General features: G+C 39.2%; 1 long non-coding RNA gene across 2 annotated transcripts in view; it reads left to right on the top strand.

Annotated features, from left to right (window-relative positions):
- LOC103786451 (uncharacterized) overlaps positions 1–9,396 on the top strand; it is a 38,669-nt gene extending 29,273 nt beyond the window's left edge. The window contains exons 3-4 of one of the 2 annotated variants that reach the window (XR_004671210.3): positions 8–253; positions 7,431–9,396. This is a non-coding gene — a long non-coding RNA (uncharacterized LOC103786451). The remainder of the gene's footprint in view (positions 1–7; positions 254–7,430) is intronic. The other variant, XR_004671211.3, reaches the window with a different exon arrangement.
- The last annotated feature ends 12,305 nt before the right edge of the window (positions 9,397–21,701 follow it).

Consider the following 21,701-nt stretch of genomic DNA (forward strand, 5'->3'; position numbering starts at 1 on the left):
TTCCCAGGCTCCCTTGCAGCTGAGTTGGCCATATGACTGACAGCAAGCCCTGGAATGCAGCCAGAAGTGATAGAAGCCTCTTTCACACCATGCTCCTAAAATATTCCAAGAAATTTTCCAAACCCACTCTTTTTAGTCTGTGCATCTGGAAGTGAAAGTTTTAGAAAGGGTAAAGTCACTTAATGGAAAGGGCCCAGATCTAGCCCCTCGGAGCCAAGCTGTTCAACTAGAAATTCTGCATTAGTATTTGCGGGTGAGTATTAACCTTTGTTGGGCTAAGCCATAGAGAATTGTTTTAATTGCAGTCAGCCTGATTTTACAGTGACCTTGGATCCAGAATATTACTTAGATATTACTAGTATCTACTTCATAAAGTCTCTGTGAGGATGGAATAAGATAATGAACTCAAATGTAAAGCAATTCCTTCTTTACATGAGTTTGAGTCTGTAGTATAAAAATTATAAGTTATGTGTTTTATGATATATGCCTCTAAAAATAAATACACATGCAATTATACACACACACACACACACACAAGCATATATATATGTTTGTAAACATACACCTCGCTCAGTCCATATATTCCTCCACTGTGAATAGAAATGTATAGAAAGCAAGCGGTCTTTAGGGTGGCTATTTGGTGGTTACCAGACATAGAAAAAGAAGGTAATAAAATATAAATTTTAGGACAGTCTTTTGGTGATTATGCCAGACTCCTACCAGCATCTTTCCACACCAGATCAATGGAACAGAAAATTCAATCATGTAGACTCATAGAATGGCAAGCCCACAGGGTGAATGAACTCAATATAGCTCTTTATATCGAAAGCCGAGAAATAGAGAATTCAGGTTTGTGTCTCAATATGATAGCCTCTGCATGTTACTATAAAGCAAATGTGAGCTTTTCCCAAGATAGAAAACTATTGTGACTGATTTCTGGGACTTTTAGAAGCCCCTCTATATGCAACTGAACGAGATAGCCAAAGAACTCTTCCTAACAGTGGTTATTTCTGCATCAGGTGGTAGAAAATGAGGATCACAATTTTAGAAAAGATCCCAGCACTTTCTCACTAGAAGTTACAGAAATCATCAGAATGACTAGCATAGGTAAAAATCAGTTATACCTATAGGTTTTCAGAAGTAAAAATATGTCTTTTGGATTTGCTTTTTTTTTTTTTTTTTGGTTAAATAAACATGTATCCTGGAACTTAAAGTAAAATAAAATTAAAAACTAAAAAAAGAAAGATGGACAAAGTACACTAGGCAGTTAATTAGCACAAATAAAATACACGTTGCCAATAAACAGAAGAAATAGTTAACCAAAAAAATTTTCTAAAATTTAGCTTATCTTGAGGCAATCTGGGGAGCTTGGACATTGGGTATATACAAATACCGGGGCTATTTAGGTAATTGTATCACAGGAACCCAGCATTTTTTACTTTTCTCCAGCTCTGTTAAAAAGGAAGGAAAAATGTGTATACTCAGTACAACATTCACTTAATGCCACCAATTCACTTAATGCATTGTTTACATGTGCAATAGATACTAGTTACAGTGTTGAATATAGAAATGTGTACATGTGAGTTATATAGTTCCTATCCAAAAGTCAGGAGGCCCAAGACCCAGGAAGAGTTGATGTTCTTTGTAACATATGACATCAGATCACAAAAAATACCAGAATAGTTTTGTTATATAATTTTCTTGAGTACTAAAATTTTATAAAATTATTCTATTTTTAAAATATGTTATCTTAACATACTAATATTTTGAAAAATTACTTGGCTGTATTAGATATATTCCTATGCATATAGTTTTGTAGGAATACCATAACAAAATATCAAAAGCTGGGTGGTTTATACAGCAGAAATGTATTTTCTCACAGTCCTGGCGGCTGGAGGGCTGCGACCAGGTAGCAGCAGGGTGGCTTCTTCTGTGGCCTCTCTCCTTGGCCACCTCTTGCAGTGTTGTCACGTGGTTTTTTCCTCTGCACATGTATCCCTGGCATCTCTCTATGTATCCAGATGTCCTTTTTTTTGCAAGTACACCAGTTAGATTGGATTTGGGATCCACCCTAATGGGCCCATTTTAACTTAATCATCTTTTTAAAGACTCTCCAAATACAGTCAGTCTGAGGTACTGGAAGTTAGAGCTTTAACATATGAATTTTGAGAATACACAATTCAACCCCTAACACTATATCATGAATTAAATAATATAGGAGAATATAATAGAATAATCATGGACTTTAGGGGAAATTATATTAGAAACAGATTCCTGGTTGATCCAGAAGTAGATGCATCCCATGGTGGTTTTTAATCCAATGGGGGTCTTTGCCACTGGCTAAGTCATTTAAGAATATGCTGAGTGTCTTCTTCAGGCCAGATATTGTGGCAGGAGCTGTACAGGTCAGCTACAGTCCCTGTCTTAAAGAAGCTCAGAACCCAGTGAACACCCAGGAAAAGACATGAACAATAAAAATTTAATGTAATAATAAATAAGCACAACCATAGAAGAATAGACAGGGCATTAGAAGAGCAAAGGTAACTATCTCATTCTTCCTGGAAATAAGGAAATTTCCACAGTATAAAGGCCACTTGAGTGAAATAAGAAGTTGAGCAAGAAGAAGAAAAACAAAGAAAGAGCATTTCAGAGACAGGAAGCAACCTGGGTGAAGTTTAAAAAGTGGCAAATTCTTCTGTATGCCTAGATGAAGATGTAAGCTAGAGAATAATGATGATTTGGTCAGAAGAAGGAAGGGCCTGGTGTACTCTCTAATGCACTTGGACATATCTAATGTAACGCTGCCAAATAGAACATTCTGCAATGAGGGAAATCTTCTGCGTCTGAGGTGGGTTAGATAAGGTGGTCATAGCCTCTCTTAAACAGGAACAAACCACCCAACAGTGCACAAACCACATCCTGGGCTCATGGTTAGAACATCCTGCCACAAGCTGGTAAAAGAGAATGGGAGAAAGTCCCCAAATTTTTGCAAGCACAGAATCCCATGATCAGTGTCTTTGGGCTGACCTATGCTCATTATAATAGTTAAAAACACTGCTGTGTAGAGAATTAAGATGCTAAGGAGGCATGCAATATATGTACTAGGATGGCAGCAATAGTGCATATGTGTCCAGAAGACCACAGACAACATGCATAGCAACAATGCCCATTCCCATCCCTTCATGAAAATCATGTAAGACTCTCATAAAGGGAGTTTCCCCAGCATCAGTCGGTGCTGTCTTACTTTTGAGCAGCCTACTTTGATCAGCTGTCAGAGTGCACTTTTACTTTCCAATAAACTCCTTTATTTTTTTTTTATTTTTTACTTTTTTGAGACAGAGTTCTACTCTTTTTGCCCAGGCTGGAGGGCAATGGTGCGATCTCTGCTTAACACAACCTCTGCCTCCTGGGTTCAAGTGATTCTCCTGCCTCAGCCTCCTGAGTAGCTGAGATTACAGGCATGCAAACCACTCCCAGCTAATTTTCATATTTTTAGTAGAGATGGGTTATCTCCATGTTGGTCAGGCTGGTCTCGAACTCCTGGCCTCAGGTGATCCACCCGCCTCGGCCTCCCAAAGTGCTGGGATTACAGGTGTGAGTCACTGCACCTGACTTCCTTTGTCTACTTTTATTTGGACTCACTGTCAAATTCCTTTGTGTGATGAAATCAGGAACCTGAACTGGCCCACCGACAACATGTCTGTGCTGTGCAGTATGGTAGCCACTAGCCACATGCAACTATTGAGAATTTGAAATGTGTCTTGTGCCACAGAGTAACCCAATTTTTTAAAAATTTTATTTAAATTGTTTTAAATTTAAATGTAGACAGCCAACATGACTCATGACTACTGTATTTGACAGTGTAGATTTAGAAAGGGTTTTTTATCTTTTTTCTTCATCTATACTGTCCACATGCATAATACACTCCAATCAGATACATTTTTCATTACATGTGAGATGTGTAGCACGATGTTTAAGTGGAAATTTGGCTATGAATATATGGCAACAAGTATTAGAAACCAAAATGAGTTGCAAAATAGATCACCAAGTCAGGGTTCTTCAGAAAAACAGAACCAATAGGATGTGTGTGTGGATAGAGACAGAGCCAGCAAGCTGGAGATGCAGGAGAGCTGAAGGTGGAGAGCCTGTCCAAGAGCCGGCAGGCTCATCATCCAAGAAGAACTAATGTTTCAGTTTGAGTCTAAAGGCAAGAAAAATCTGATGTCCCAGTTTCAAAGGAAGCAAGGCAGGAGGAATTCTGTCTTACACAGGGGAGGGTTGGTGTTTTTATTCTATTCAGACCTTCTGCTGACTGGATGAACCCATCCACATTAGGGAGGGCAGTCTGCTTTCCTCCACCTATTGTTTTTAGTGCTGATTTCATTCCAGAACACCCGCACCGAAACACCTAGAATGTTTGACCAAATATCTGGGCACCTGTAGCCGAGACAAGTTAACTCATAAAATTAACCATCACACCAAGTGAAAGTAAAAAGAGTACTTATTAGAGACTTAAACCTCTCATGCATGTGAAGAATATAAGAGTTTAGACAGCAGTTGTGGAGAGAATTAGTGGGGACCATAGAGAGAGCTACTCATGGGTTAATCTGCTGTGAGAAACACCAGCTCCAAGGGAAAGGATCTGTTCATCTCTCACCTCAACCCTAATGAGAGAGCTTCAACCGAGAGCTTGGTAGGTGTCCTTGCTATTGGAGTGACACAGTGGATTGAAGTCTGATTCCCACAGGGAAAATTCAAAAAGCAGAGTGGGGCTGGCCAGCTGTTCCAAGCAGGAGGAAGGAAGGGGAGGCAGCATATTTCAGTTGCCTGACTCCCAACTTTGGTTGACACAAAGCATGCAAGAGTGTTTGCTGTAACTAGATTTGGGCTACATGTGAACTCCTTTATTACAGGGTCACCCATAGGGGCAAACAGGTCTCAGCACGACAATGCTTAAAATACAGCATTTCTAGAGTCAGAGAAAAGTATATCACCTGCATCAAGGGAAATGTAGATGAGCACTCTACATCTACATGTACTCTTTAGAAGTCCCAGTGTTGAGACTTCTAAAGAGAACCACAATTTCAGCAACCAAGAAGAAGAAGGCTTTTAACTTCAGCCATGTCCTGAGAGTATGAAATCAACTTTTGAATATACCAGTCAAGTAGGATATTTCCAGCCCACATATCACTTCCTCCACTACATTTAAAACAATTAGAAACCACACTTTTCAACTTGAGAGAAGAGCTTGTCCAAAATGAAAAGTCTGACCACATCCACTTCCCCAACTGCAAGCTTTCCACCAGTTGGCCTTAGTTAGGAAAAGAAGAATAGCTGTAATCTGAGTGCAGTTGGACATTTTACCTGTAATATGAAACTAGACAAATCCAAGAGACGTCTAAGAGGCATAACTGAAGGCTTTTGATGAACATATTTTATGTAGGTAGTGAGGAAGACAGGGTTTTGAATATTATGCTTGGGTTTCTCCTTGTGTAATTCTCCCCAGCTATATATATTTGATGATCCTATGACTTTGTATTACCTAAGATTAATTGCAAAGGTCAGTGGTATGGTGGAGTTTTCACCAAGAGCAGAGAAAAAACTAGCCCCAAAGAACAAAGCATTAAGGGACCATGGAGAGAAAAAAAAATCACTCCGTATCTAATAGTTGTGCTTATTTGTGTACCAGATACTTACACAATGGTATTCAAATGGTTGATCAATGAGGGGGAAGGGGTATGATCCCTAAAGCAACATCTTAGAAACTTGGGCTAGGTGAGTGAAAATTGACATTTCAGTAGCTCAAAATGCCTTTTTAGAAAGATTGTGATTCTCTCAAGATGAGAATCTCTCCTATGAAGGATGGGGAGCCGTTACGTGATTATTAAAGGAAAATGACGTAAACAGCCTTGTGTTTTAGAAAGCCCACCCTGATACTTATGTGGGAAATAGAGATGGGCTAACTTCAGACTTTAAACAGAAACACCTGCTGGGAGATAAATGCAATTGTTCTGGTGAAAGTTGACGAGAACCTGAGCTAAGAAAATAAGGTAAGAAATGCAACAAAGGGAAGAATTTCTGGAGATATTTAAGAGGCAAAATTAACAGATCTTGATAACAAAATCAGATGTAGGTGATGGGAAAGAGAGGCTTTGAGGATGATGTTCAGGTTTCTGACTTGGGTAATTCTTTCTAGCTATATTATAGTAGAAACTCCAGAGGCATGAGCTGTGGCTTGGATCAAGGTGGTCCTTATACTTATCAAGTTAGAGCCAGTCCTGACTTTATGAGATGGGCGCTCTGCTATATCACATCACTGTATCATATTACCTTCCTGTGATAAGCAGAATAAGGGTCCCACAAAGATGTCTATGTTCTAATCCTGGAAACTAAATATGTTAGGGTACCTAGCAAAGGGAATTAAGGTTGCATGTGAAATTAGGTTGCTAACCAGCTAACCTTAAAATAGGTGTTGTATCCTGGATTTATCCAGGTGGGCCCAATGTAATAAAAAGGCCCTTAAACTTGAAAAGTTTAGGTTTTCAAGTCAGTCTTATGGTGATACAATGTGAGACTTGAACAGCCTTTGCTGAATTTGAAAATGGAAGGGAGCCAGAAATGGAAGAACATAGGCAGGCTTCAAAGCTGGAAAAAAAAAAATCACATTTTTCCCTAGAACCTCCAGAAAAGAATATAGTCAAGCCAATACCTTGATTTTGCCCCAGTGAGACCCACTGCAGACTTCTGACCTCCAGAACCGTAAGATGATAAATCTGAGTTTGTGGGAATTTGGTACAGCTGCCCTGGGAAACAAATGCACTTATCATTTAACCTTTCTCAGCAAATCCCTACTCTCAGATTCATCCACATTTCTAATTTGTTTACGTCTAACTAATGCTTTATTTATAGTTTTCTTGACTTGTTATTTGCAACTTATTTAAACAGTATTATAAGCTAGTCATTGTGTGCCTACTGCTGTGTAACTATCACTGGAGTAAGTTAAAATACCAGGTGTATTCCCTACGAACAGTTAGGCCCATCAAATTATCTCAGAGCAAACATGAACAATAAGAACACCTTGTGTTGCAGTCTCTTTTTTTTCTGCTTATCTGATCGCCGTACAACTAAAACATTTCCCAAGTAATAAATAATTTAGTTATAAAATTTGGGCAGCTTTCTGTCACAAGATATAATATTTATTTTGCTGCTGAATTAATTAATGTTTGGGAAATGCTGTGTAAATGTTAGCTCTTATCCTCTTCTTATTTATAGTAAGTACATAACCTGAAACTTTAGTCCATGCAACAGAAAATGCTGTGGACTATAAGTGATAATGATGGATTAACATTATTTGTCCTTATGACTTTATCTGTAACCTGCATATAAAATTCAGAACTTGAAATGATGAAGATAATATCTCTCCATCCTAGGTTGGCCCAACACTCATGAAATGCAGATGTGAATGATTTTTGACTGGCAGATTTCAAAATGAATATGCAGCCACTACAACTTTTATATAACTTTAAAATTCTGGAAGAGGAATGCAAGACTCTGTCCAAATTGTGTGTTTGGGGCAATGAGAATATTATATGTACAGTCCAAAATATATTTCCAAATACAGGTAAACAAAGGCTATTTTGATTCTGTTTTAAGGTCGCAAATAGTCTGTCATGGAGTTTAGATTGTGAGTCTCCCTGCTAGAAGATGGGTCGCAATTGGAAGAGTGCTTTATATTCCCCGCGCCACTGCCAAATGATCCTAGAGGTTAACAGAAAACAGCAATGGGGCTTCCAAGGACAAGGACTGAATTATATACTTTGTAAGACTAGGAATGAAGAGAACATTGTATTCTTCAAACAAAGTAACAGCTAGACAGACAGGCAAAAGAACGAAGAATCTGGCCTCCAAGTAATCCTTAATTATAACCCTGCAACCTAAAAGGACAAGAATATAAAGTGGGTCAAGAAGAAATGCATGAATTATATAAGTAAAGAAAACTGAAACACATCTCCGGGCACAAAGCAAGCTAGCTATAATTTACTACTATAAAATTCAAGAATTTTGTACCCTAGCTTATGCCATTAATCCATAAAGATACCAAAGCCTTCAATATAAAATGACACTAGAAGCTGTAATTTAATTAAGGCTGAGGTACTGTAGTTATTAATTACATGTGAAATAGTAAATATTTAAAATATTTGAAAATTGCTCGTATTTCTTAAAATTGAGTAATATGCTATAAATCTCAAAAGGCAGGGTAATTGCAGTCTCCGTGGCAAGTCTGTTTGTACAGCAAAACCTGTATAGCATCTCTGGAGAACTAAGGTATAATCTGCAGCTGTGTAATTGAAGAAGATCTGACACATGGAACTATACAAGTTATTTTCAACTAGCAGAGCTTAGGATATTTTTCTTTCAGAATAAAAGTGCAGAATTCTGGATTATAATTCTATTTCTACCACACTAAAATAGCTCACAAATGCTTATTCTGTGTTAGAAGCAGGCCTTGAAATGGATAGTCCAAATGTGTGGAATTTCACCACTTTTTGACAATGTAATTTTTGATTAAATTTCCAACACCATAAGCAAAATGCACCTGAACCCATATACACAGTGAATCCTGGGTGGGAATATTGATTTAAATGTGTGTTTGCAATAAATAAACATACTGAAACACATCATCTTCCTGTTCACATTAACTGCCTCTATCAAATATTGAAACCAAAGTATTTTGTTATTCAAAAGAATATTGTTTTATGCCTATGTATGGATGGTTGTTCCAATCATCTTACAGACTCTAGTGCAATATGAGATACTTGTAAACTTCCATAGCCTATGCTGTATGGAAGCTTTGTAGTTTCTTCTCCACTTCCTTAATCTGAGAGTAGTTGGTTTGTCCCTGAGTTTTCCTGGGTGAATTGACTTTCCACCAAGTGTCATCAAGAGAGTTTGATTTCTGGTTCTTGCCTTAATGAATAAGAGTTGCAATTCCAAGTAGTTAACTGTGGACCACACCCAGGTATACCTCTGAAGTAACCTTAGCATAAGTTCAGTTAGTAGATACAACCCAGATCCTCTCTACCTCATGACAATCTAGCTAAAGGAAAGGCCACAGGGCTACCAAGGGCTCCTAAGAAGTTTCCAGCTTTTCATTGGCCATTTGAAAAACATCATATCATTTGTGGGACTTGGAACAATGAGGACTCTGTTCTTCATGGATGGACCTTGAGATTGTTTTACAGGTAAAAGGAGGGAACTCAGCTCATTACAAAGACTTCATTCAAGGTCAGGATATGGCTGGAAGAGCAGCCTCTCTAAGAACATGGCTTGAAAGGAAATCTGTGAGGAAGTAAGAGAAAATGACTCACAAGCCAGCCACATGCACATCAGTGCAAGTTAGCAGGATGGCAGGTGTCACAGGGAGGTAGAGTGCCCTTGGTGCCTTTTGGATCCCAGTATTTTAATTTTTACCCCTTATTGTTATATAGTAATATCCCTAACCCTGCGTGTGGCACAATTGCTTTAATAAAGACAGTTATAATGAGTGGATACAGAAAATGTGGTATATACACACCATGGAACACTCACTCAGCCATTAAAAGGAACAACATAATGTCTTTTGCAGCAACTTGGATGGAGCTGGAGACCATTATTCTAAATGAAGTAACACGGGAGTGGAAAACCAAAAATCGTATGTTCTCACTCATAAGTGGGAGCTAAGCTATGAGTACACAAAGACATACAGAGTGATATAATGGATTTTAGAGACACAGAAGGAGGAGGGTGGGAGGGGGGCTAGGGATAAAAAAACTACACATTAAGTACAATGTATACTACTCAGGTGATGGGAACACTAAAATCTCAGAATTCACCACTATATAATTCATCCATGTTACAAAAAACCACATGTACCCCAAAAGCTATTGAAATAAAAAATAATAAAGACACCATTACGAAGATACTAGAATTAGTTCATACAAAACTAGCATGTGAGCTTCTTTTGTAGATGATGAACTCTGTGACGGAGGGACATATTCACTTTTGCATGCCCAGAATCTAGCATGATATTTGGCAGACAGGGGGTGCCAGAGAAGTGTTTATTAATTTGGATTTTTTAATGTCCCTTAATTGTTTAATGTCTGTCTTCCTTAGCATAGGTATTTCCTAGTCCCTACAAACTGTGAATAATGAGGTATAAAGCACATACTTATGGTAACATCATACACAGTGTCACAAGATTGATCCTAACATAGCTTCACTTTTATGTACCTTTTATTTCACTTATTACATAGATGTGAGTGAACACCCCAAGGAAAGACAGGTGTTAGGGCTTTAGACATATTTAAGAACGTGAACATGCACATTAGCCTATAGTTTGGGAGCAACATAAACACTAGAAAACTTCATTAGTCTCCTTCAAGGGTGTGTTCATAGTAGGTACTCAATAGATGTTAAGTGACTGACTGCTAAAGCAATAATGGGGGCTTTGGGCACTTGTCAAAAATAAAAGCTGAATTAATGATGAGAATAAATTTCTGACCAACATGGGAAAAATACCTGTACTATTAAATCCTGGATAACTATAATTGTACCCAGGATACCATTTCTTCCATTCCACTAGCTGATTCAAAAGCAGAACAAATGTGCAAAAGATTCTGTGATATGATTTTCAGAGCACAATTTTCTTCATCTTCCTTTCTTTCAGCCCCAGTAAAAAAAAAAAAGTCCCACAAAGATGTAGGATCTCACTTTGCCTGCATTAATTCCCTGTCCTTTGCCCAGTTTCTCCTCTCTTGGAAGGCAGAGGCAGCTTCTGATTTTGATCACTTCATGTCCAGGTAAGCAGCGCTGGGAAGCACATGGGGGGAGGTCATTGAAGAGAAGAGCTACCATGCTTCCAGCTTCACTCAGGACACAGACTGCAAAGGCTCAATAGTCCAGAACAAAACAATCTTGATCTGAAGCTTGACAATCCCTATTTGCAGAACACTTACTGGCATTAGCTGAACATTTGCTTTTCTTGAAAACCTTTCTCCCTGGAAACGTCACATGCAGGGTAGCTCACCTCTGTCATGGGAATGGCACCTCCTGTAGTTGAGGTGAAAACTGGAAAGATGAAAAAACTGGCCTGTTCTTAACCTGAACTTCCATGAACGCTTGGGAGCATTCAATAAGGTACTCCAAAGCCTAAGTGAAGGATGAGTGGAAAGAGGCAAGATAAAAATGTGGTTATTCTTATGACTTAATATCTTGGAAAACTCAGATCTGTTGGTGCTTGATTTATTTGCAGATTTCTATAATGTGAGAAAACTAAGCAGAGCTCACAGGATTAACATTTCTCTATTTTTAGTACACACACACACATAAAGCACAGTTACTCAATGACCAAAGAGAAAACTTCCAAAAAACCTCTTATGCAGGAGAGCCCTGCCCAGATTTTCAGGTCTTGATGTTCAGTTCCATTAGCATAGCAGGTCAATATCCATTAAGTGTAGACAGTCCCTCAGACAGTAAGAACCACTGTGGGTTAGTGGTTCAGAGCATGGTTTTGGAGGTGCACTGCTGGGCTTGGAATCCTAGCTTGCCTATTCAATATTATGTGACTCTATGTACATTATTTAACCCCTTGGAGCTTCATTCTTATCTATGAAGTGGAGAGGAGATGATGATAATGTACCTCCCTCACAAGTATTTAATAAAAGTGATGAACTTGGAAAAGTATATGTAACACAGTGAGTGCTTTACAAGCATTAGTCATACCTAAATTGGCATTTGAATACTACATTAGAAAGAAAGTTGGAGAAAATAGTGGGTAGGCTCTGTTGTCTTAGGATGAGAAAGTATTGTTTAAATGATTTTTAAAAAGAAGAAGAAAATAAAAAATCCTTGGGAGCATAAAAAGAAATAAGGCCCAAGAGTGTTGTGATAACATATTATTCAAGAAGAAGAAAGGTCCTTGAACTACGGCAATAAGGATAAATGTGTTTTTCATGAACATTTAAAAATTTCTGTGATTGAATCAGCCAACCATTAAATTTTAAATTAAGAAAGACTTATAGAGAATATACACAACCATCTAGGCAACAAAAATGAAGATTAAAAGAAGTATTAATATGATTTTTATGTAATCTTTTTATAATATTAATATAAATGTCTGCAAAGTAGACTAATGTAGGTATACCAAAACTTCTGTACAAAAAATTAAACTTAGATTAAGTATTCCTAACAAATCAAGCAAGTTGCCCATAGAAAATATATTTTTGCTTTCATATGTAAACACATCTAAATACCTATTACAAAAGAAAAAGCAAGAAAAATGCTTTCTTTTTAAATGCACCCCAAGGTAGCAATAATGTTACTAGTTCCACTTGGGATTTATTCACATATTCATTATATGAATGATGTATAGATATATACATATGTAGAGAGAGATCAGTTTCCTGACCACTATATTAATATTTGCATAAAGTGTTATGACGTTTTAAATGCATTTGAAACCATTGAACACCATCCCCAATTTTCAAGATTTAAAATTAAGGCCCACAAAGAATAACTAATTTCTCTAAATTATATATAAACTAATTCACAGTCTGATGATAGTTTCTTTTGCTGTGTGGAAGCTCTTTAGTTTAATTAGATCCCATTTGTCAATTTTGGTTTTGTTGCAATTACTTTTGGTGTTTTAGTCGTGAAGTCTTTGCCCATGCCTATGTCCTGAATGGTACTGCCTAGGTTTTCTTCTAGGGTTCTTATGGTTTTAGGTTTTACATTTAAGTCTTTAATCCATCTTGAGTTAATTTTTGTATAAGGTGTAAGGAAGGGGTCCAGTATCAGTTTTCTGCATATGGCTAGCCAGTTTTCCCAGCACCATGTATTAAATAGGGAATCCTTTCCCCATTTCTTGTTTTTGTCAGGTTTGTCAAAGATCAGATGGTTGTAGATGTGTGACATTATTTCTGAGGCCTCTGTTCTGTTCCATTGGTCTATATATCTGTTTTGGTACTAGTACCATGCTGTTTTGGTTACTGTAGGCTTGTAGTATAGTCTGAAGTCAGGTAGCATGATGCCTCCAGCTTTGTTGTTTTTGATAAGGATTGTCTTGACTATACAGGCTCTTTTTTAGTTCCATATGAAATTTAAAGTTGTTTTTTCTAATTTTGCAAAGAAAGTCAAAAGTAACTTGATGGGAATAGCATGGAATCTATAAATTACTTTGGGCAGTATGGCTATTTTCATGATATTGACTCTTCCTATCCATAAGCATGGGATGTTTTTCCATTTGTTTGTGTCCTCTCTTATTTCCTTGAGCAGTGGTTTGTAGTTCTCCTTGAAGAGGTCCTTCACACCCCTTGTAAGTTGTATTTCTAAGAATTTTATTGTCTTTGTAGGAATTGTGAAACTATCATCAGAGTGAACAGGCAACCTACAGAATGGGAGAAATTTTTTGCAATCTATCCATCTAACAAAGATTTAATATCCAGAATCTATAAGAAACTTAAACAAATTATAAGAAAAAAAAACCAATCCCATCAAAAAGTAGGCAAAGGATATGAACAGACACTTTTCATAAGAAGACATTTATGTGGTAAGAAACATATGAAAAAAGCTTATCATCACTGGTCATTAGATAAATGTAAAGCAAAACCACAGTGAGATACCATCACACGCCAGTTAGAATGGCGATTATTAAAAAGTCAGGAAACAACAGATGCTGGCAAGGCTGTGGAGAAACAGGAACACTTTTACACTGTTGGTGGGAGTGTAGATTAGTTCAACCATTGTGGAAGACAGTGTAGCGATTCCTCAAGGATCTAGAACCAGAACTACCATTTGACCAGCAATCCCATTACTGGCTATATACCCAAAGGATTATAAATCATTCTACTATAAAGACACGTGCACATGTATGTTTATTGCAGCACTATTTACAATAGCAAAGATTTGGAACCAACCCAAATGCTCATCGATGATAGACTGGATAAAGAAAATGTGGCACATATACACCACGGAATACTGTGCAGCTATAAAAAAGAATGAGTTTGTGGCCTTTGCAGGGACATAGATGAAGCTGGAAACCATCATTCTCAGCAAACTAGCACAGGAACAGAAAACCAAACACTGCATGTTCTCACTCATAAGTCGGAGCTGAACAATGAGAACACATGGACACAGGGAGGGGAACATCACACGTCGGGGCCTGTTGGAGGCTGGGGGCCAAGGGGAGGGAGAGCATTAGGACAAATACCTAATGCATGAGGGGCTTAAAACCTAGATGATGGGTTGATAGGTGCAGCAAACCATTATGGCACATATATATCTATGTAACAAACCTGCACATTCTGCACATGTATCCCAGAACTTAAAGTAAAATAAATAAAAATAAATGACTAGGTGCGGTGGCTGACACCTGTAATCCCAGCACTTTGGGAGGCCAAGGCAGGTGGATCACGAGGTCAGGAGATCAAGATCATTCTGGCCAACATGGTGAAACCCCATCTGTACTAAAAATACAAAAATTAGTTGGGCATGGTGGCGTGCACCTGTAGTCTCAGCTACTCTGGAGGCTGAAGCAGGAGAATCCTGAAGGCAGAGGTTGCAGTGAGCCGAGATCGTGCCACTGCACCCCAGCCTGGGCGACAAAGCGAGACTCCATCTCAAAAATAAATAAATAAATAAATACATTTTAAAAATAGTAATAATTCACAGGTTTGTCTCACACAAAGAGAGTTTGTGTTCACTCATGGAAGACGAAACAACATTGCATGGCTCAAGTATTTGTTTCCTGGGACTGCTTTAAGACATTACCACAAATTGAGTGGCTTAAAACAAGAGAAATTTATTCTCTTCTGGTTCGGTAGGCCAGAAGTCTAGAATCAACGTGTGGGCAGGGCTGCACTCCTTCTAGAGGCTCTAGGGAATCATGCATTTCTTGCCTTTTCAGCTTCTGGTGACTGTAGGCAATTCCTTGGTGTGTTGTCTCATCTCTCCACTCTGTCTTCACACCACCTTCTCTCTGCAGTCTAACTCCAAACTTCCTCGTATACAGGCCACATAGGATAATCCATGGTAAATCCTCCTCTCAAGACCCTTAACTTGGCTGGGTGCAGTGGCTCAAGCCTATAATCCCAGCACTTTGGGAGACCAAGTTTGGCAGATCACTTGAGGTCAGGAGTTCAAGTCCAGGCTGGCCAACAAAATGAAACTCTCTCTCTACTAAAAAATATACAAAAATTAGCAGGGCCTGGTGGTGGGCACCTGTAATCCTAGCTACTCAGGAGGCTGAGGCAGGATAATTGCTTGAACCCTGGAGGCGGAGGCTGCAGTGAGCCAAGATCACACTACTGTACTCCAGTCTGGGCAACAGAGCAAGACTCCATCTCGAAAAAACAAAACAAAACCTTTAAAATCATTACATATTTTGCCATATAGTTTGGGTATTAGGATGCTGGAGGTCCACTCCAGACCCTGTTTGCCTGGGTGTCACCAGCGGAGGCTGCAGAATAGCAAATATTGCAGAATGGCAAATGTTGCTGCCTGATCCTTCCTCTGGAAGCTTCATCTCAGAGGGACACCCAGCCATATGAGGTGAACATATGGGGCTTGGGGGGCTTTTGAAGAGCAACAGTCATCCCACTACAGCCAGGCTATGTTAATAAGTCTACAGGTACCTCCAAAATGGATATTCTATTTCTTAAGGCTTCAGATGGTAAAAAGCTTAAGAAATCATATTTGTCTCTATGAGGCGATCATTTCCAAGATGGCCAAATAGGAACAGCTCCAGTCTACAGCTCCCAGCATGAGTGATGCAAAAGACAGGTGATTTCTGCATTTCCAACTGAGGTACTGGGTTCATCTCACTGGGGCTTGTCGGATAGTGGGTGCAGCCCGCGGAGTGTGAGCCGAAGCAGGGCGGGGCATTGCCTCACCTAGGAAGCACAAGGGGTTGGGGAATTCCCCTTCCTAGCTAAGGGAAGCCATGACAGACAGGACCTGGAAAATCGGGACACTCCCACCCTAATACTGCACTTTTCCAATGGTCTTAGCAAACGGCACACCAGGAGATTATATCCTGTGCCTGGCTCGGAGGGTCCCATGCCCACGGAGCCTTGCTCGCTGCTAGCACAGCAGTCTGAGATCGAACTGCAAGGCAGCAGCGAGGCTGGGGAGGGGCATCCACCATTGCTGAGGCTTGAGTAGGTAAACAAAGTGGCCAGGAAGCTCAAACTGGGTGGAGTCCACTGCAGCTCAATGAGACCTGTCTGCCTCTGTACACTCCATCTCTGGAGGCAGGGCGTAGCTGAACAAAAGGCAGCAGAAACTTCTGCAGACTTAAATGTCCCTGACAACTTTGAAGAGAGTAATGGTTCTCCCACCACGGAGTTTGAGAAATGAGAACGGACAGACTGCCTCCTCAAGTGGGTCCCTACCCCCGAGTAGCCTATCTGGGAGGCACCTCCCAGTAGGGACCAAGTGACACCTCATACGGCCGGGTGCCCCTCTGAGACGAAGCTTCCAGAGGAAGGATCAGGCAGCAACATTTGCCATTCTGCAATATTTGCTGTTCTGCAGCCTCCACTGGTGATACCCAGGAAAACAGGGTCTGGAGTGGACCTCCAGCAAACTCCAGCAGACCTGCAGCTGAGGGTCCCGACTGTTAGAAAGAAAACTAACAAACAGAAAGGACATCCACACAAAAACCCCATCTGTACATCACCATCATCAAAGACCAAAGGTAGATAAAACCACAAAGATGGGGAGAAACCAGAGAAGAAAAGCTGAAAATTCTAAAAATCAGAGTGCCTCTTCTCCTCCAAAGGAACACAGCTCCTCACCAGCAACGGAACAAAGCTGGATGGAGAATGACTTTGACAAGTTGAGAGAAGAAGGCTTCAGACAATCGGTAATAACAAACTTCTCCGAGCTAAAGAAGGATGTTTGAAGCCATCACAAAGAAGCTAAAAACCTTGAAAAAAGATTAGACGAATGGCTAACTAGAACAAACAGTGCAGAGAAGATCTTAAATGACCTGATGGAGCTGAAAACCATGGCACGAGAACTACATGATGCATGTACAAGCTTCAGTAGCTAGCTTGATCAAGTGGAAGAAATGGTATCAGTGATTGAAGATCAAATGAATGAAATGAAGCGAGAAGAGAAGTTTAGAGAAAAAAGAGTAAAAAGAAACAAACAAAGACTCCAAGAAATATGGGACTATGTGAAAAGACCAAATCCACATCTGATTGTTGTACCTGAAAGCAATGGGGAAATTGGGACCAAGTTGGAAAACACTCTGTAGGATATTATCCAGGAGAACTCCCCCAACCTAGCAAGGCAGGCCAACATTCAAATTCAGGAAATACAGAGAATGCCACAAAGATACTCCTCGAGAAGAGCAACTCCAGGACACATAATTGTCAGATTCACCAAAGTTGAAATGAAGGAAAAAATGTAAAGAGCAGCCAGAGAGAAAGGTCAGGTTATCCAAAAAAGGAAGCCCATCAGACTAACAGCTGATCTCTTGGCAGAAACTCTACAAGCCAGAAGAGAGTGGGGGCCAATATTCAACATTCTTAAAGAAAAGAATTTTCAACCCAGAATTTCATATCCAGCCAAACTAAGCTTCATAAGTGAAGGAGAAATAAAATCCGTTACAGACAAGTAAATGCTGAGAGATTTTGTCACCACCAGGCCTGCCCTAAAAGAGCTCCTGAAGGAAGCACTAAACATGGAAAGGAACAACCGGTACCAGCCACTGCAAAAACATGCCAAATTGTAAAGACCATCGATGCTAGGAAGAAACTGCATCAACTAATGAGCAAAATAACCAGCTATCATCATAATGACAGGATCAAATTCATACATAAAAATATTAACCTTAAATGTAAATAGGCTAAATGCTCCAATTAAAAGACACAGACTGGCAAATTGGATAAAGAGTCAAGACCCATCAGTGTGCTGTATTCAGGAGACCCATCTCATATGCAGAGACACACATAGGCTCAAAATAAAGGAATGGAGGAAGATCTACCAAGCAAATGGAAAACAAAAAAAGGCAGGGGTTGCAATCCTAGTCTCTGAAAAAACAGAGTTTAAACCAACAAAGATCAAAAGAGACAAAGAAGGCCATTACATAATGGTAAAGGGATCAATTCAACAAGAAGAGCTAACTATCCTAAATATATATACACCCAATACAGGAGCACCCGGATTCATGAAGCAAGTCCTTAGAGACCTACAAAGAGACTTAGACTCCCATACAATAATAATGGGAGACTTTAACACCCTACTGTTAACATTAGACAGATCAATGAGACAGAAAGTTAACAAGAATCACCAGGAATTAAACTCAGCTCTGACCCAAGCGGACCTAATAGACATCTACAGAACTCTCCACCCCAAGTCAACAGAATGTACATTCTTCTCAGCACCACATCACACTTATTCCAAAATTGACCACATAGTTGGAAGTAAAGCACTCCTCAGCAAATGTGAAAGAATAGAAATTATAACAAACTGTCTCTCAGACCACAGTGCAATCAAACTAGAACTCAGGATTAAGAAACTCACTCAAAACTGCTCAACTACATGGAAACTGAACAACCTGCTCCTGAATGACTACTGGGTACATAAAGAAATGAAGGCAGAAATAAAGATGTTCTTTGAAACCAGTGAGAACAAAGACACAACATACCAGAATTTCTGGGACACATTTATAGCAGTGTGTAGAGGGAAATTCATAGCAAAAAAATGCCCACAAAAGAAAGCAGGAAAGATCTAAAATTGACACCCTAACATCACCATTAAAAGAACTAGAGAAGAAAGAGCAAACATATTTGAAAGCTAGCAGAAGGCAAGAAATAACTAAGATCGAAGCAGAACTGAAGGAGATAGAGACACAAAAAACCCTTCAAAAAAACCAATGAATCCAGGAGCTGGTTTTTGAAAAGATCAACAAAATTGATAGACCGCTAGCAAGACTAATAAAGAAGAAAAGAGAAGAATCAAATAGACGCAATAAAAAATGGTAAAGGGGATATCACCACCGATCCACCAGAAACTACCATCAGAGAATACTATAAACACCTCTATGCAAATAAACTAGAAAATCTAGAAAAAATGGATAAATTCCTGAACACATACACCCTCCCACGAGTAAACCAGGAAGAAGTTGAATGCCTGAATAGACTAATAACAGGCTCTGAAATTGAGGCAATAATTAATAGCCTACCAACCAAAAAAAGTCCAAGGACAGACGGATTCACAGCCGAATTCTACCAGAGGTACAAAGAGGAGCTGGTACCATTCCTTCTGAAATTATTCCGATCAACAGAAAAACGGGGAATCTGCCTAACTCATTTTTGAGGCCAGCATCATCCTCATACCAAAGCCTGGCAGAGAAACAACAAAAAAAGAGAATTTTAGACTAACATCCCTGATGAACATCGATGCAAAAATCCTCAATAAAATACTGGCAAACCGAATCCAGCAGTACATCAAAAAGCTTATCCACCACAATCAAGTTGGCTTCATCCCTGGGATGCAAGGCTGGTTCAACATACACAAATCAATAAACGTAGTCCATCATATAAACAGAACCAAAGACAAAAACCATAGGATTATTTCAATAGATGCAGAAAAGTCTTTGACAAAATTCAACACCCCTTCATGCTAAAAACTCTCAGTAAACTAGGTGTTGATGGGACGTACCTCAAAATAATAAGAGCTATTTATGACAAACCCACAGCCAATATCATACTGAATGGGCAAAAACTGGAAGCATTCCCTTTGAAAACTGGCACAAGACAAGGATGCCTTCTCTCACCACTCCTATTCAACATAGTGTTAGAAGTTCTGGCCAAGGCAATCAGGCAGGAGAAAGAAATAAAGGGTATTCAATTAGGAAAAGAGGATGTCAAATTGTCCCTGTTTGCAGATAACATGATTGTATATTTAGAAAACCCTATCATCTCAGCCCAAAATCTCCTTAAGCTGACAAGCAACTTCAGCAAAGTCTCAGGATACAAAATCAATGTACAAAAATCACAAGCATTCTTATACACCAATAACAGACAAACAGAGAGCCAAATCATGAGTGAAATCCCATTCACAATTGCTTCAAAGAGAAAAAAAATACCTAGGAATCCAACTTACAAGGGATGTGAAGGACCTCTTCAAGGAGAGCTACAAACCACTGCTCAATGAAATAAAAGAAGACACAAACAAATGGAAGAACATTCCATGCTCATGGATAGGAAGAATCAACATCGTGAAAGTGGCCATACTGTCCAAGATAATTTATAGATTCAATGCCATCCCCATCAAGTTACCAATGACTTTCTTCACAGAATTGGAAAAAACTACTTTAAAGTTCATATGGAACCAAAAAGAGTCCACATTGCCAAGCCAATCCTAAGCCAAAAGAACAAAACTGGAGGCATCATGCTACCTGACTTCAAACTATACTACAAGGCTACAGTAACCAAAACAGCATGGTACTGGTACCAAAACAGAGATATAGACCAATGGAACAGAACAGAGCCCTCAGAAATGATACCACACATCTACAACCATCTGATCTTTGACAAACCTGACAAAAACAAGCAATGGGGAAAGGATTTCCTATTTAATAAATGGTGCTGGGAAAACTGGCTAGCCATATATAGAAAGCTGAAACTGGATCCCTTCCTTACACCTTATACAAAAATTAATTCAAGATGGATTAAAGATTTAAATGTTAGACGTAAAACCATAAAAACCCTAGAAGAAAACCTAGGCAAATACCATTCAGGACATAGGCATGGGCAAGGACTTCATGTCTAAAACACCAAAAGCAATGGCAACAAAAGCCAAAATTGACAAATGGTATCTACTTAAACTAAAGAGCTTCTGCACAGCAGAAGAAACTACCATCAGAGTGAACAGGCAACCTACAGAATGGGAGAAAAATTTTGCAATCTACCCATCTGACAAAGGGCTAATATCCACAATCTACAAAAAACTGAAACAAATTTACAAGAAAAAATCAAACAACCCCATCAAAAAGTGGGTGATGGATATGAACAGACGCTTCTCAAAAGAAGACATTTATGCAGCCAAAAGACACATGAAAACATGCTCATCATCACTGGCCATCAGAGAAATGCAAATCAAAACCACAACGAGATACCATCTCACACCAGTTAGAATGGCGATCATTAAAAAGTCAGGAAACAACAGGTGCTGGAGAGGATGTGGAGAAATCGGAACAGTTTTACACTGTTGGTGGGACTATAAACTAGTTCAACCATTGTGGAAGACAGTTTGGCGATTCCTCAAGGATCTAGAACTAGAAATACCATTTGACCCAGCCATCCCATTACTGGGCATATACCCAAAGGATTATAAATCATGCTGCTACAAAGACACATGCACATGTATGTTTACTGCGGCACTATTCACAATAGCAAAGACTTGGAACCAATCCAAATGTCCATCAATGATAGAGTGGATTAAGAAAATGTGGCACATATACACCATGGAATACTATGCCGCAATAAGAAAAGGATGAGTTCATGTCCTTTGTAGGGACATGGATGAAGCTGGAAACCATCATTCTGAGCAAACTGTCGCAAGGACAGAAAACCAAACACCACATGTTCTCACTCATAGGTGGGAACTGAACAATGAGAACACTTGGACACAGGGTGGGGAACATCACACAC

The sequence above is a fragment of the Pan paniscus genome, chromosome 3 (genome assembly GCF_029289425.2).
Source record: "Pan paniscus chromosome 3, NHGRI_mPanPan1-v2.0_pri, whole genome shotgun sequence".
NCBI lineage: Eukaryota > Metazoa > Chordata > Mammalia > Primates > Hominidae > Pan > Pan paniscus.